The sequence below is a fragment of the Phyllostomus hastatus genome, unplaced genomic scaffold (assembly GCF_019186645.2).
Source record: "Phyllostomus hastatus isolate PE091 unplaced genomic scaffold, TTU_PhHast_1.1 phas_contig_551, whole genome shotgun sequence".
NCBI classification, from domain to species: Eukaryota; Metazoa; Chordata; class Mammalia; order Chiroptera; family Phyllostomidae; genus Phyllostomus; species Phyllostomus hastatus.
The window spans coordinates 9138768-9154311 of record NW_025333909.1 but is presented as its reverse complement, the minus strand read 5'-3'; the positions used below and the strand labels follow the sequence as shown (position 1 = coordinate 9154311).

General features: G+C 36.8%; 1 protein-coding gene and 1 non-coding gene across 2 annotated transcripts in view; one reads left to right on the top strand and one right to left on the bottom strand.

The window, feature by feature from the left end:
* The window catches only part of DACH2 (dachshund family transcription factor 2), a 420891-nt gene that overhangs the window by 395538 nt on the left and 9809 nt on the right, over positions 1–15544 (bottom strand). The window lies entirely within an intron of this gene.
* On the top strand, positions 7659–7725 carry LOC123824413. Its single transcript, XR_006786692.1, has one exon. It is a non-coding gene; the product is annotated as a small nucleolar RNA SNORD52 (small nucleolar RNA).

The window sequence follows — 15544 nt, the reverse complement described above, 5'->3', positions numbered from 1 at the left end:
GGATTGGTTAATGAATGTAAAGTTCCAAGCTCAGTGTCTTGCTCATATGTGATTCTCAATAAGTGGATATTATTATAACTTGAAACCCTATCAAAAGACAACAGGTTTTTTCTAGAAACTTATAAATGCTAATTTAATTATACTGTAGCAGCTATGTCTATATTTGTGTGCACATACATGATATTGGATGCCATTTAATAAATCATGCTTTTAAACTAAATATTGTTATGAGAAGTTAGGAAATTATTCAAAATGTATTTAGTAACTACTATGTATAGGATACATATGAAAGAAGGGTATATAATGCTGTGTATTTAATAAATGTCATTCTGGATAGTTTATTAGAACTATAAAAATGAGCAAACTTCAAAACCCTTACAAAAAAAAGACAGAAATTAATCACTACTATCAAAGTGGTATCAATGAAGGGCAAGATTGTAGACAACTGAGCATGCCAGGAGGTTAAGCACACATTGGAGAACACATCAGGCCCTTTAACAAACCAAAAGACATGTTCTTCCCCTCCCTCGGCCTCTTAAACTAATTACCTAGAAATTACAGCCCGAAGTTAGACCCTGTCCCACCTCATTAAGATTCCTCAGCACTATACAGAATAAAGGATTGGAGAAAAGGAAAAGTCACATTAATAAAAGGAGCACTGAGAAAAGCTACTTTTTATTGAATTTATTGGGGTGGCATTTGTTCATAAAACCATACAGGCTTCAACTGCACAACTCAATATAACATCTTCTGCACACTATATCATGTGCCCATCACCCAAAGTTAAGGTACCTCCTTCCATCATGATTTATCCCCCTTTGCCCCCTCCACTTCCCCTCTTTCCCCTTTTCATCTGGTAATCACCATACTGCTGTCTGTGTCGATGGATTATGTGTGTATGTATGTGTGTGTGTGTGTGTGTGTGTGTGTGTGTGTTTTGCTTAATCCCTTCACCTTTTGTCAACCAACCCTAACAACCCCCTCCTCTCTGACAAATGTTACTCTATTCTCTGTAGCAATGCTTCTGTTTCTATTTTGTTAGTTTACTGTGTTCATTAGACTGTGCTTCTCTATATTCTTAGGAAGCTGAGGTGGTTGCCTCTGACAGGTAGGGCTCAACAGAGTCATATGTTCTTCCTGACCAGATTATTTACTAACATTTCACATATAACGAGGTGCCATATCTGTATGACAATCAGGTTTTTCAGAAGATCACTCAGCCTTCCCAATTACTGAACACGAGGAGAAATAAAACAGTAGCAGGTAACCTTCCATACTTCCTAGGTTTCTATGTCCTTCTGAGGTGTATTATAAGCCCCGCTGTGTAGTATGGAATTTTAGGAAAGGGCTGTCATAATTCTGGTTGTAATGCAACAGCAGATGATTAACTTCTCTGAGTTTTTTCAATTCTCAGAGAAGGTAAGCTGCCTGTCTAAAAGGTACCTAAACTCCCATTTGGTGGATAATCAACTTGCTTTATGTAGTCCTTACTCTAACCCTTAAATGAACAAAAGTAGTAGAGTTATAGATTCAAATTATTTTTCAACTTTCTTGATAGTAGTTAAAAAGCACTTCACTGCTCCATAGTATGGTTTAAAATCTGTATCTAATAACCCCACAATTCTGTATAAGTACTTTATTTTATAAAGAAATTTTTTAAAGAATTTATTTATTTATTTTTAGAGAGGGAAGGGAGGGAGAAAGAAAGAGAGAGAGAAACATCTATGTGCGGTTGCTGGGGGCCGTGGCCTGCAACCCAGGCATGTACCCTGACTGGGAATCGAACCTGCGATGCTTTGGTTCGCAGCCCACACTCAATCCACTGAGCTACACCTATATAAGTACTTTAAGAGCCCAGGAGCTGTGGGTAGCACTTAATGTTGCGACTCAGTGAGTGGAAATATGGGAATTCTCTCAGTGAACTAAAGAAGATCTCTTGTTAATTTATGTAAATAATAAAATGGTTCATTATAAATGTTTATTTCATTAAAACAAAATAATAAAAATTAGTTTAAATATTACTCTTCTACTGTCATATACAAATGATGTGTTGTGGAAAATGTGCTAGAATCCAGAGATTACAAAATAAATTACTACTGTTCTCAAATATTCAAACCATTCTTCTTTGGCTCCTTTAAAACCAAAGGAATGTCTGTTCAACTTATTTCGACTTATCAGAAAACCACAATAATGACTTTGAGGATTAACCCAATCTCAAAAACAGAAGGTATTAACAGAGGCATATACAGTTCATTTTTTTATCATATGATATGCTAATGAACCAATTCTGGGGAGGGGATGTAATAATCCTATTGCTTTCTAAAAGGAAAGAAGAACTAAGGCTTCACGGGATGGCAATGGAATAAGTTCTAAAGGACTCACCCCTTCACTTCCATAGGCTAACATGGCCTTCCGAATTTGGTGCAATCTTGGAGGCAGTGGTCTTTTCACTGTAAAAATCTGTAAATGGCTGTCCTCCCCAGGAATGCACATCAAACCTCCAGAACAAAGTTCAAGCAAGTCAGCCTTTGAAAGTGCAGTAAGTTAGCCTCATTGACTTCAATGGTCCAAATAATAGCTTAAACAGTTCCCCAATAAAAGCAGATAAACTGTAGTCTGGTGCCTACTCTTAACAAGCAAAGATGTTAAATAAGTGTCTATAGCCAGTTGGCATCAATAGAGTAAAGACACGACACCCTTCAATAGACAACAGCAGTGGCTGATGGGTGGGTCTTCTCAGTGAACTGAACCAGCACATGCAGAAGGATGGGTTCAAGGAGAAATCCTGACAGAATGACAACCCCATTCTCAAAAACTTGAGAAAATTGACCTGGAACACTCTACAAATTTTTATGTTCTATTTAGGATACATTTCTTGAGATTTTGTTTTCAAATGTATTCAGAAATGGTTTGTACTATATAAAGAAAAGATCACTGTAATAACCAGTGAAAGCACAGAATTCAAACCAATAAAAGACAACAGACGTAAACATTATGACTTCTGACTGCTACAAATGTACCTATGAGATAGAATTTTAGGAGACTCTAAAGCCTCCACAGTAAACTTATTTTATTTTATTTCTATGGCCTAATTTATTACACACTTTGTTTTAAATTATTGTAACAACTACACCAATGTATAAAGTTTGACATGGTTGCTATGGAATATTAATCATGCTTATTATTAAAGATATTAATTAACATTAAATGTTATTGCTAAAGGCATTATATCTATATTGTGTAGAATAAATATGATGAAAACTAAGGAGTATTGTACTGTAAACTCTTCACAATCAACGTCTGGGAAGGGAAGCCAAAAACTAGGGTCCTATCTTGCAAATACATATCTGTAATGCTGCTTAAAATTTAAACCAGAGTTCACCAGTAGGAAGACTATCTTTTTCTGGGTTTGAATGTCCTGATTTCATTTTTTTTAGAGAAAAAAGGAGTGCTTTTGTCAAGGGATAGTCTGAAAAAGCTAGTGTTTGTTCGTGATCCAGGGACAGCCCCACCCCGTTGCTGCAGGTTATCCTCCATGAACTAAGAGTAAGCCAATTCCTTCAGTGGGTGGGATAATAGAATCCCCAGATCCCTTTAGTGTTCAAGAATACAGGAAACTTAACACTTGCCTTACTAAGAATTTGAAGTAAATCTAAAAAGTAAGCTACATAGGAATAAATTTAACCAAGAAAGTAAAAGACCTGTACTAGGAAAATTATATAATACTGAAGAAAGACACAAATAAGTGGAAGCATATACTGTTTATGGATAAGAAAAATTAACATCATTTAAATGTGCATAAACCCAAAGCAATCTACAGATTCACTGCAACTCCTATTAAAATATCAATGGCATATCTCACAGATAGAACAAATATTCCAAAAATTTATATGGAACCACAAAAAACCCGGAATAGCCTCAGCAATCTTAAGAAAAACAAAGTTAAAGGTATCATAATACCTGATATCAAGCTACATACTATAGGGCCATAGTGATTAAAACAGCATGGTGCTGGCATAAGAACAGACACATAGATCAAAAGAACTGAATAGAGAGCCCAGAAATAAACCTAAGCCTATATGGCCAATCTCACCTATAAGTGGAACCTAATCAACAAAACAAACAAGCAAGCAAAATACAACCAGAGACAATCAAATGAAGAACAAACTGACAGTAACCAGAGGGGAGAGGGGAGAGGGATAGTGGGGAAACTAGGGGAAGGGTTATCAAGGAACATGTATGAAGGACGCATGGACAAAGCCAAAGGGGGTAGGTTCGAGGGTGGGAGGTGGGGGTGGGTGCAGCGAGCGTGCAGTGGTGGGAGGAAAATGGAAACAACCGTATTCGAATCACAATAAACAAATATAAAAAATTGACAAACCAGGCAAGAAAACACAATGGGGTAAAGACAGTATCTTTAATAAATGGTGTTGGGATAATCGGACAGATGTATGTAAAAAAAAAAAATGAAACTAGACCACCAACTACACCATACACAAAAATACGAGTATATGTGGAATGTAATGAACAGTGTAAACTGATAAACAAAACAGAACCAGAGGCATGGACACAGGAACAGACTGACAGCTGTCAGAGCAGAAGGGGGAGGGAGAGTGGATGAAAGAAGGCGAAAGGATTAACCAAAACACACACATATATATAAAACACATAGACACAGACAACAGTGTGGGGATGGCCAGAGGGAAGGGGGGTAGGGTGGATGGAAGGGGGCAATGGGGGCGGAAAGAGACTGTTTTGGGCAATGGGCACATGATACAGGGTGCAGAGGATGTTTTGTTGGCTTGTACACTTGAAACCCGTATGACTTTGTGAAACAATGTTATGCCAATAAATTTATGAAAATATTTTCAAAAAAGAAATGTATCTCCAAAAATATGTCATCGGAGATAAGGAATTATATTTCCTGCCAAAACATGACATGTGTCAGGTCTATGGATAGTATATATGAACCATCCCATCTGTTTTTGTACCACATACATAGATGCATCTAATAAACATTACTGTACCTTCAGTGGTTTCATTGTCGGCTCCCATTTTCTGCTTCTTGCATTCGTTTCTCTCTTGATTCAAAACCATCCCTTTAACACATCATTCCTAATTAGATGATTAGTGCTTCGAAGGGCAGGAGATAAGTCATTTGCATAATTTAATCATAAAAAGAAGTTAAAGATACAGATTTTGCTGTTCGTTTGTACAATTATCTTCCTCAGCCTGGGGGGCTGAGATATTAATGTGATTAAACAGTATTTCTGCAAACAGGCAACTGTGTGTCCTCTATTAAAGCAAGGCTGGAGGCAAATGAAAAATTAATTTCAGAAGACAATCAATTTTATTCTACATGACTGTAATAAATAACAGCCCATCTGCAGACAACTCATTAAGCCTTGGGAGGGTACATGTGTCACAAACTCTAAATGACACACAAGGCTGAATCTGAATTTTCAACCAAAATAGAACTAGTAATAAATGGCCCACCAGCTGCTATATCAGGCTAGAAAGTCAACGTACAAGAATTTCCTAGAAAAGGAAGTGCACACAATGTCGCTCATAGTCAATCACTTAATTTAGTACTGGTTTAAAAAATTCTGAAGACTGGTTCATTTTATTCTGAGATTTGTTCCCTTGTGTCCTGAATGTACGCATACATGGGTGGTCACACATATCAGGGTGATGCCACTTTCAGGAACAAGAGCTCACATTTACTGATCTATTATGTGCTTAAACCCATTAAGTACATGATCTCAATCTTCTTTAACAATCCCATGAATTATATAATTAATATTATTCCCATTTTTAGGGAAAAAGACCTGAGCCTTGGGTGGTTATATATATACACAAAAGTTTTGGAATGAGGACAAATGTGGCTATCTGAGACAGAATAATACTACCCTAGCTTCTGCCACTCAAGAGCTGATGCTCAGAACAGAGGAATATACCCCTTATGTACAGCAATAAATTTCCTTCGAATCTGAACATTTCCCAAAGTAAATACATTGAATTATAGTAAATCATATGTACACTGGCAAACCAACAAACTGAAAAATTTTAAGCACTTATATGTGCATACTACATTAGGCACTATGCATGATAAAACAACACACAAGACCATTCCTGAGGTTGATTAATTCAGACGCTAGTTCGGGTGAGATAAAATATGTCCAGCTTAAAAGTTAACAGTTTATTAAAAATATGGAAGAGGATAAGGAGGACAGGGGTAGGAGGGAGGAATGGGGAAGGGGAGGGGAGAAGGAGATGATAAAGGAGCAGAAAAAGAAGGAGGAGGAGGGGGAAGAAGAGGAAGAAGGATGGTTATCTGCAGATAAATATTCAGGGAAGCAAAGAGGTCACTTTGGGTGAAAAGGGAAGTCCCCCTCAACGATGTAAGACTTCAGCTAGAACTTTAGACAAGAAGGCTGTTTTCAACAAGACCTTGAGTAGAGGAAATTCTTTCTGGGAAGGATTCTCAACCTTAACATTTTCCGTTATCAGTTTACATAGCAGTTTATGTTACATCAGTGCACTTCCATTCAGTTTTAACAAACCTGCCAGTGATTCATGCTTGAATAAAAAATCCATTTGAAGTTCTAATCTCATCAAACATGAAATATCAGGCAGGATGAATAAACACTTGTTTCTTTATTTTGCTTTTGTATAATAGATACTAGGGCCACAGTACCTAAAACAGTCTTTCTACAATGCTTTGGACAGTGGACAGCCTATCCTGATTGAAATAACCCAGTGTCTGGTGTATGCAAACATCTCTTTTCAGTGCTATATAAAGAATGAAAAACAAGATTTTTTTAACCAACCCAACAAAGCTAAAATCACATTTTAATAATGGAACTGCCTTTTGCCCCCTAAACAAGAAGAGTCTTAATAGCAGATGTTACTACATCTGGCTTCCGTTGCTATTCTCCAGCTGCAGAAATTAAAACTCACTCAGAATAAGTAACTGAATCTAGTGGGAGTTTGCAAATGCTGACCAAATCCTCCTTACCAACCATTCTAGTAAGATACCAGGTGAATGGCTGCGCAAGACCCACCAGAAAAACTTCATTTCCAAGGTAATTAGCAAGGACTTAGGATTGAGACCATGCACTTCTTAGCTTTGCTCTGCAACGATTTCCACAAGAACCTATTTAAAGCTTAACTATTTCTTCACCATCCAACCTCTAAGGCCACAGAAATCCCAAGAGTAGTCAAAGAGTAGCTAAGAGAACTGATGACCACAGCAGGAGCTGTTTAAGTAGCTGCCATGTAAAGTTAATAATGCATGAATCAGAAAACCAGGTGTTAAAAATACATATATATATCGATTGGATTTCTCCCACTTTGAATGCATTATGAACCATCTCTAGGTAAAGAACCACGGCTATTTCTTAGTTCGGCACTGTGCCTAGCACATTGGCAGCACTCTATCTATAAAATACCAATGTGCTGAAATGAAAGTGGGAACTTAATTTATCTTTTGTGGATACATGACATACTAATAAGAGCAACAAACACACATCGTGAGACTGATAATGTTTCTGGTGTAAGATCAATCCACAACAAATCGAAACACATCATCTATTGTAAAATAATGTCAATAATAGATTCAATAAACCAAACTTTATTTCAATTATTTAGAAAATGTTGGGAATTATTATTTCTCAGACTAGAGTCACTGACACTGGTCTTGATGTCAAAATTAAGTTCTGACTCATTTGGGGAAAAAAAAAAGAAAGTGTTATTTTTCACCATATTCTTCAAGACACCTTAACTGAAGCACAGCACACCCATGGCAAAACAAGAATTGTTGGAGTAAATATTCAATCCTTTATAATATAGTAAATGGATTGCTTATTTAGTTTTTGTCTGCATATTTTTTGTTGTTGTTCAAGCATAGTTGTCTCTACTTCCCCCCCACCCTCCCCTGCCCCACTCATCCCCACCTCCCACTCCCAATCCTGCCCCCTCTTTGGTTTTGTCCATGTGTCCTTTAAACATGTTCCTTGATGACCCTTCCTCTATTTTCCTCCATTATCCCCCCTCCCCCTGGTTACTGTCCATTTGTTCTTTATTTCAGTGTCTCTGGTTATATTTTGCTTGCTTATTTGTTTGGTTGATTACGTTCCACTTATAGGTGAGATCATATGGTATTTGTCTTTCACTGCCTGGCTTATTTCCCTTAGCATAATGCTCTCTGGTTCCTTCCATGCTGTCTCAAAGGGTAGGAGCTCCTTCTTTCTTACTTTCTGCTGCATAGAATTCCATTGTGTAAGTGAACCACAGCTTTTTGATCCATTCATTTACTGATGGGCACTTAGGTTGTTTCCAGAAGTTGGCTATTGTAAATGGTGCTGCTATGAACATGGGTTCTTTTGGCAGAAATGGGTGCATTGGTTCTTTTGAATTGGTAAATCTAGGCAGCTATGTGACACTTTCTCTTTCTCTTCAAATCTCCAACACCTCTTTTCCAGTCCTCACTGTCATCTAATGACTTGTTTCTCACTGTACTGAAAAACTGAAACAGTCAGAAGAGGACTTCTGTGGAGTCCTGACACCAAACCAACCAGAACCGCCACCTTCATAGTCTGGCTTTCCATCTAGTAACAGACATGCACTAATCTTACTCTTGTCTGATGATTGTACTTGTTGCACTGGATCCTATTCCCTCTCTCCTATTTAAGAATATCTCTTTAGCAATACTTTTCTCTTTCCTACATCAATTTTTTTTTAAATCTTCACTCAAGGATATCTTTTTCATGATTTTAGAGACAGAGAAAGGGGAGAGAGACAGACAAAGAGATAGAGAGACATGTGAGAGAGAAACATTGATCAGTTTCCTCTCGCACATGCCCCAACCAGGTCCCAAACCCACTATGCAGGCATGTGCCCTGACAAGGAAACAAACCAGCAAACTTTCGCTTCCTGGGACAATGCCCAACCAACTGAGCCACACTGGTTAGGGCTGTTATTTATTCCATCTTAATAAAATGTAATAACTTCTTGATCCATTCGCCCCTGGCCTCAAGCTACTCTCTTCCACCTCATTTTTTTGCTATCTTTGCAGCAAGTCCTCAAAAGGTGTTGTCTACATGCTGTCTCCAATTCCTTTCCTCCTGTTCTCTCTTAAATGCGTGCCACTGAAACTTTGATTCCTATTCTTTCACCAAAACTCCTCTCATCAAGGTCACCAATGACTTCAATTTCCATACCCAATGGGTAATTCTCAGTTCTCATGTTTTTTTTTTTTGGCGGGGGGCTTATTAGAAGCATTTTATATGGTTGATGACTCCCTGCTTTTTGATACATTTCCTTTGCTTAGGTTTCAAGACAGCATTCTCTCTTCATTTTCCTCCTACATTATCGGATATTCCTTCTCAGAATTTTGCTGGTTCCTCCTCTTGTCCGTAATCTTTTTATGTTGGTGTGACCCAGGACTCAGTCCTTAAAACCATCCTTTGTTAATATTTGTCACCAATCCTGCCCTAAATTTCTATCTCCTGTCAAGATGTCTCTCCCAAACACCTGGCCTGTATATCCAATAACTACCTTCCTCCTGAAAAGGCTAAGAGATACCTAAATATTAGTAGATATAAAACAGAATTCCTAAACCACGTCCATAAACCTATTTCACCTACAACCTTTCCCTTCCCCCTTCTCAAACGATGGAAATTTGATCCTCACAGAAAGCTGTTGGAGTTGTCCCTGAGACTTTTATTTCTCTCACTCAGTGTCTAATCCAGGAAGTCTTACTGATTTCATCTTCAAAACCTACCCAGAATCTGACCAATTCTTACACTTTTACTCTACCAATGTGCCCTAAGCTGCTGCCGCCACCATTTCTCTTCCAGTTTACTTCAATAGTGTATTTTCTTTCATTTTTATTTATTTTAGAGAGGGGGATGGAGGAAGAAAGGGGGGGGGGTAGAGAAACATCAACGTGCAGTTGCCTCTTGCACACCTCCTACTGGGGACCTAGCCCACAACCCAGGCTGGGAATCAAATCGGCAACCATTTGTTTTGCAGGCTGATGCTCAGCCCACCAAGCCACACCAGCCAGGGCTGTTTGAGGAGAATTTTAGCATCTTGACTGCTTCTGCCCTTGCCCCACATAAACCCTATTCTCATCCTAGCAGCCAGAACAATCCTTTCAAAACCTAAGTCAAATCCTACTATAGCCTTATTCAGATCTCCGTAGTGACTCCCCATTTCATTGAGAGTAAAAGTCAAAGTTATCAAAATGGCATAAAAGGCCTTATATGACCCCCCAGTAATACCGGTATGATCTCATTCCTACTAGTCTTCCCTGTACTCACTGCAATCCAGGCACACTAGCCTTCTTGCTATTACACAAACCTGCTGGGCATGCTCCTGCTCTACGGCTTCTGGTCAAATTGTTTTCCCTGCCTGAAACACTCTTTTCCTAGATTTGGCTTGGCTAACTCTCCACCCTTTCAAATCTGTGAACAAAGCTCACATTCTCAATAAGGCCTGTAACACCCATTCTATTGAAAATGGCAGTCAACTCCAATTCCCCCAAATCCTTCCCTTGATCTATTTACTCCATTTTTTTCCACAGCACTTACCACCTTCCATTATACAGTATAATTGACTTCTTTATTATACATGTTGTTTATTGTCTTATTGCCATTCACATTATCATACTCTAATATAACCTCTTTCCAATGGCAGGGATCTTTGTCTCTTTATTTTTAACAAATGTATCCCAAGCACCTAGAAGAGTGTCTGTCCCAGAGTACATATCTAATAACTATTTGATGAATAAATTAAAGGTAATTTTTTATGTGAGCATGCCTTGTTTGCACAATAAGATTTAAAGCTCCCTGAAGGTACCTACAGATCCTAGCATAGTATTTTGGACACAAGAGACAATTCATATTTTTTAGTAATTAAGTTCCAGTTTCATAAATTCTTTCAATACTATATCGTTTGATGAACTACTGCCATCCCTACACACTTTCTTGTATCATTCCTTTTGCTTTTCTATTCAAAATCTTAAGTGTTTGTTGATTCCCCAAACCTTTCTGTATATGCATATGTAAATGAGTGTTCACTAAGAGAGTTTAGTTACTATGCTTCTGAAAACATCATCATTAAGAAGCAGTATTTCCTATCAGGCCATGCACCCTGAAGACATTCTAGGTAAGCTCCTGTGTAGCTTGTATCAAGCCTCATAGCCTGTATACCTCTATTTGCAGCCACTAGGTTTTCCATTCTTTCCTGAATACCTGGGATAATCCACCACCTAATTAAACTTGTTTGCTCAAGTCTAGCTCTCAAGACTTACTACTTTGCAGATAGCACAGAGAGCACAGTGTACCCGAGAAGATGCACAGAAGGCTTGGATGCAAGAACTAGTTTTGCCTGTACTACATTGTATGGTCCAAAGCAATTCATTTTACTTGCATACATTGCAATTTTTCCACTTAAAATTCCTGATCAGATGACCTGCCTCCTAGAGTTGCTGTGAGGTAGTGTATGAGCAAGCTTTGCAGACTGTGAACTTGGGCACAGACACAAGGCACTATTACTATTCTCTAGAAGCACTGCAAGTTTCATCATAACCATGGATGATGCTGATTTAGCACTGAGTGAAAAAAATCTAAATGAGATTGATTGATTCCCAGAAGTACCATGTTGTAAAGTGATCAGCCATATGTTTATAAAAATATAGAAATTTTCCAACAACATTATAAAAACATACTATTCTAAGAATCAGATTAAATTAGCTAATATATGTGGAAGCAATATATAAATATATACCAGTATATACATGTAAAGTTTTACTATTACATCTAGCTAGTAATTTGAAACTTCCAGATATATTTTCAGGTAGAAGGCATGAAGGAAATATTTAAACTTTACTGTACTTATTAAATACAAAAATGACAAAAATGCCACTTTGATGTCCTTAGTTCAAATTTTAATGTTCATTAAATAATCTCAAAGGCAGTGGTTCAAATTACTCCATAAAATGCAAACTTAGTTACTATTGAATACAATAAAAACTTCACACACATACCCAAAGGCAAAATGTAACCCTTTTTAAAAAAAATCATACTCAACATGTGTTCCAAAAAATGTGCTATGGCAAGCTAGAATCAGGTTAACAGACCAGTACTAGGGAAAAATGTAAATGGACACCATATAAAATATTTTGGAAATTAAAGTTAACATTTACTAGTATAATAAAGGAATATTATTTTACTGACAACACATTCAAATGTGCTCTTATGGTTTCAAGCGCTGTAACACCTCAAATGCAATAACATTTCCACATTTGCCTTTAGTGTTTTTATTTTTTTACAGCTAATATTTTTATGCTTTCCGTTCCTGTTCATGAATCTGCTTAAACTAACCACTAAAATAAAATGAATGCAATTAAAGGAAATAATTCATTCAAGAGCTCTGTGGAAAGTCCTTTATCAGCCCACAGGACACTGCCTACCTCTTGCCTATCAGCTATTTTCTGATACATTCAACAGTTCCATGAGAGCTATTTTCTCAAGCTTTTGCCACTCTTGCTTAGCTGTATTCCTTTGCCAATGCCCAAATGGAGCTACATCAATGCTAACATGTCCCAAACTACAGCCCTCTTGTCTTTAAAATCAATGACTTTCTAATTGGACCAAGAAGTAAATTATTGAACTTCACTACCCCTTCTCTGATGAAACATGAATCTGCAAGGAACATATACTTTTACATTTTTTCCACTAATACAAAAAAAGATCTTAAAAGTGGTATTTTGGGGGGTTGCATTTACATTTCAAAATGCAGAACCCTCTTGGAAACAGGAACAATACACAGAAGAGCAGACATTCAGTCCAATGGGACTAACCTGCAAAGAAGAAAAGCCTTGGACTCTGACAAGATTATATAAACATCATGTGACTTCATGGAAAAGAATCCACCCTTGAAATAACAAAACCTGTCAGCCTCCTTGTATGACAAGGAGCAATCCAAGACAAATGCAAATATAAGAAAGTGGCCATACCAAATGTACTTGTAGCAATTGAACTCTGGAGTGATTACTACCATAGGTCACAATGTTGTACATATTCCCATCATCAAAATGACCAAACTTGCAGAACATGGTCATCATCAAGAATATAATGTTTCCCCCTGGCCTGGTAACTTAGTTGGCTAGAGCATCACCCCATATGCCAAGGTGGTGGGTTTCATCTCAGGTCAGGGCACATACAAGAATACAAAAAATCAAGAAATTAAACTTTTTTAAAAAGAATATAATGTTTCATTTTTCAAACTGCAACTTGAAAACCATTCCCTGTTACCATTATAGATTAGAAATACTTCATGAAAATCTGATCTAGTGCTATACTCATCGATGTGTTTTAAGCCAAAAGCCACAATTCCTCTGGTATCAACAAATGTTTAACTTGCAGAAGATGGTTCTTCAGGAAAGTGTGGTGAAGTCAACAACTGGCCTTATGCAGTTTGCTGGGTTTTGATCTGCTAATAGATATGATGACTAATGTACCCATTAAGGACCTAAACCTTTCCACAGATGACAGAAAAATAAGTTCAAACAAAATCCTAATTTGAGTTACTCATTATAACCAACATCATCCAGTACACCACTACTATCTATGTCGTATAAACTCTACACCTGCTTCTCCTTTGTTCACTTCAGATATTTTCTACATGAAGCATTTCATTTCAGATTTAGTACAACCTTAGCATGTTTCTGGGCTATCTCTGCTTTCCACCAGTGAATACTCATAAAACATAAATATGATTTCATAGTAGAATAAGCAAAACATATTTAGACAGGTAAGTATGCCATAAACATTTTATAAAGTACTATAAAGCCAAATTAATGTTATTTTAATTTTCCACAATTCTGAATTGTATACATCACTTGCTGTTTCTTGCATTAATGTAGGTTAGCTGACAGTTAACCATGTTAACAACTACCTAGGTAATCTGGAGATGAGACAAATAAGAATTTGGATAGTTATTAAGATCACTACTTTCCCCTTGACAATTTCCCTTGTACAGGCTTATAGTAGGTACATATTAAATATTTGTTCAAATGAAGTGACAAATATAATTGTATATATGTGTGCATTATATGTGCAGAATTCAAACTGAATATTCTAATTGGATTATAAAATGAGACCTTAAACTTGTGTACTGTGTATGAAATGTACTGTGCAGTAAATTTTTTCTATGAATGAACTCCACTTTTGTCTTCCTCAAATAAAAACCTAGAGGGTACTCATAAATCTTTTTACAAAATAAATTTAGAAGTTTAACAGATCACAGGCTATTTTCAAAGCAGCAAGCTTAGCATTAACATGAAATGTTTAATTATACATGTCTGCAAGTAATCTTGCTCTCCAAAGTTATTTACGTTTAAATATAATACATGAAAGGGTCAATGTATTCTGAACAAATAAAAACAAATAGCTTTTTCTCATCTCTGTTTTAAGTTTTGGCATATCATATTGTACAGGATGACATGCAAAGCAAATTCAGACTCTAAGCTTGAGGACCTGTTTAAAACTTTAACACAAATTAAAGCAAACTTTTCATGAAAAAAAACATGTTTTTTAATCCACAGTTGCACATTTTACTATGTTTCATAGAATGACTAGTTTTGTAAATTTTTAAGGACTCATACCCCTTGCAACAAATATTTGTCAGAGAAAAGATACTGAAGTGAATTAATTACAGCTATTCTTACATGGAAATACCTGTTTAATTCCAATATCATCTTGATGTGTATTTTGTTTATAAAATGAGTAATTCTCTACATTCATAAAACTAAAATATTTTCTTTTATATTTCAATAACTCTATGTTTTGCTGAACCTTTCAACAAACTCTAAAAATGAAAACAAAAACGGCAGTGTTTGCTGATATAATACATGAAGCAGATATAAGAAAATTTAAAGGTTATTCAACAATGAATATGCCAAAAATATATAATCTCAAAGATGTCACAATTTAAATAATATTATAGGGCAGATATATGGCTTACATTCAATAAGCTGAAGACAGCATGGTCCTAGAATGTACACTGCATGAGAGAAGAAACTGTTTTATTCACTCTATTCAGAGCATCTAGGGCATTGCCCAGCATAACATGGTACACAGTCTACACACACACACACACCATGGACAAAAGTAACCATAAGAGATCAAAATAATTGTGAAGAGATTTATTTTCTTTCACTTAAATTTCTTTTTTTAAAGATTTTATTTATTTATTTTTAGAGGGGGAAGGGAGGGAGAGAGAAAGAGAAACATCCATGTGTGGTTGCCTCTCACATGGCCCCCACTGGGGACCTGGCCCACAACCCAGGCATGTACCCTGACTGGGAATTGAACCTGCAATGCTTTGGTTTGCAGCCCGTGCTCAATCCACTGAGCTATGCCAGCCAGGGCTCTTTCACTTAAATTTCAATAACTAAATGGATACAGTGAGTTTTCTAAATGTCTGCAGATTAAAGACATTCACCGGGACCTAACTTATGTCTTTTGGAGAACTG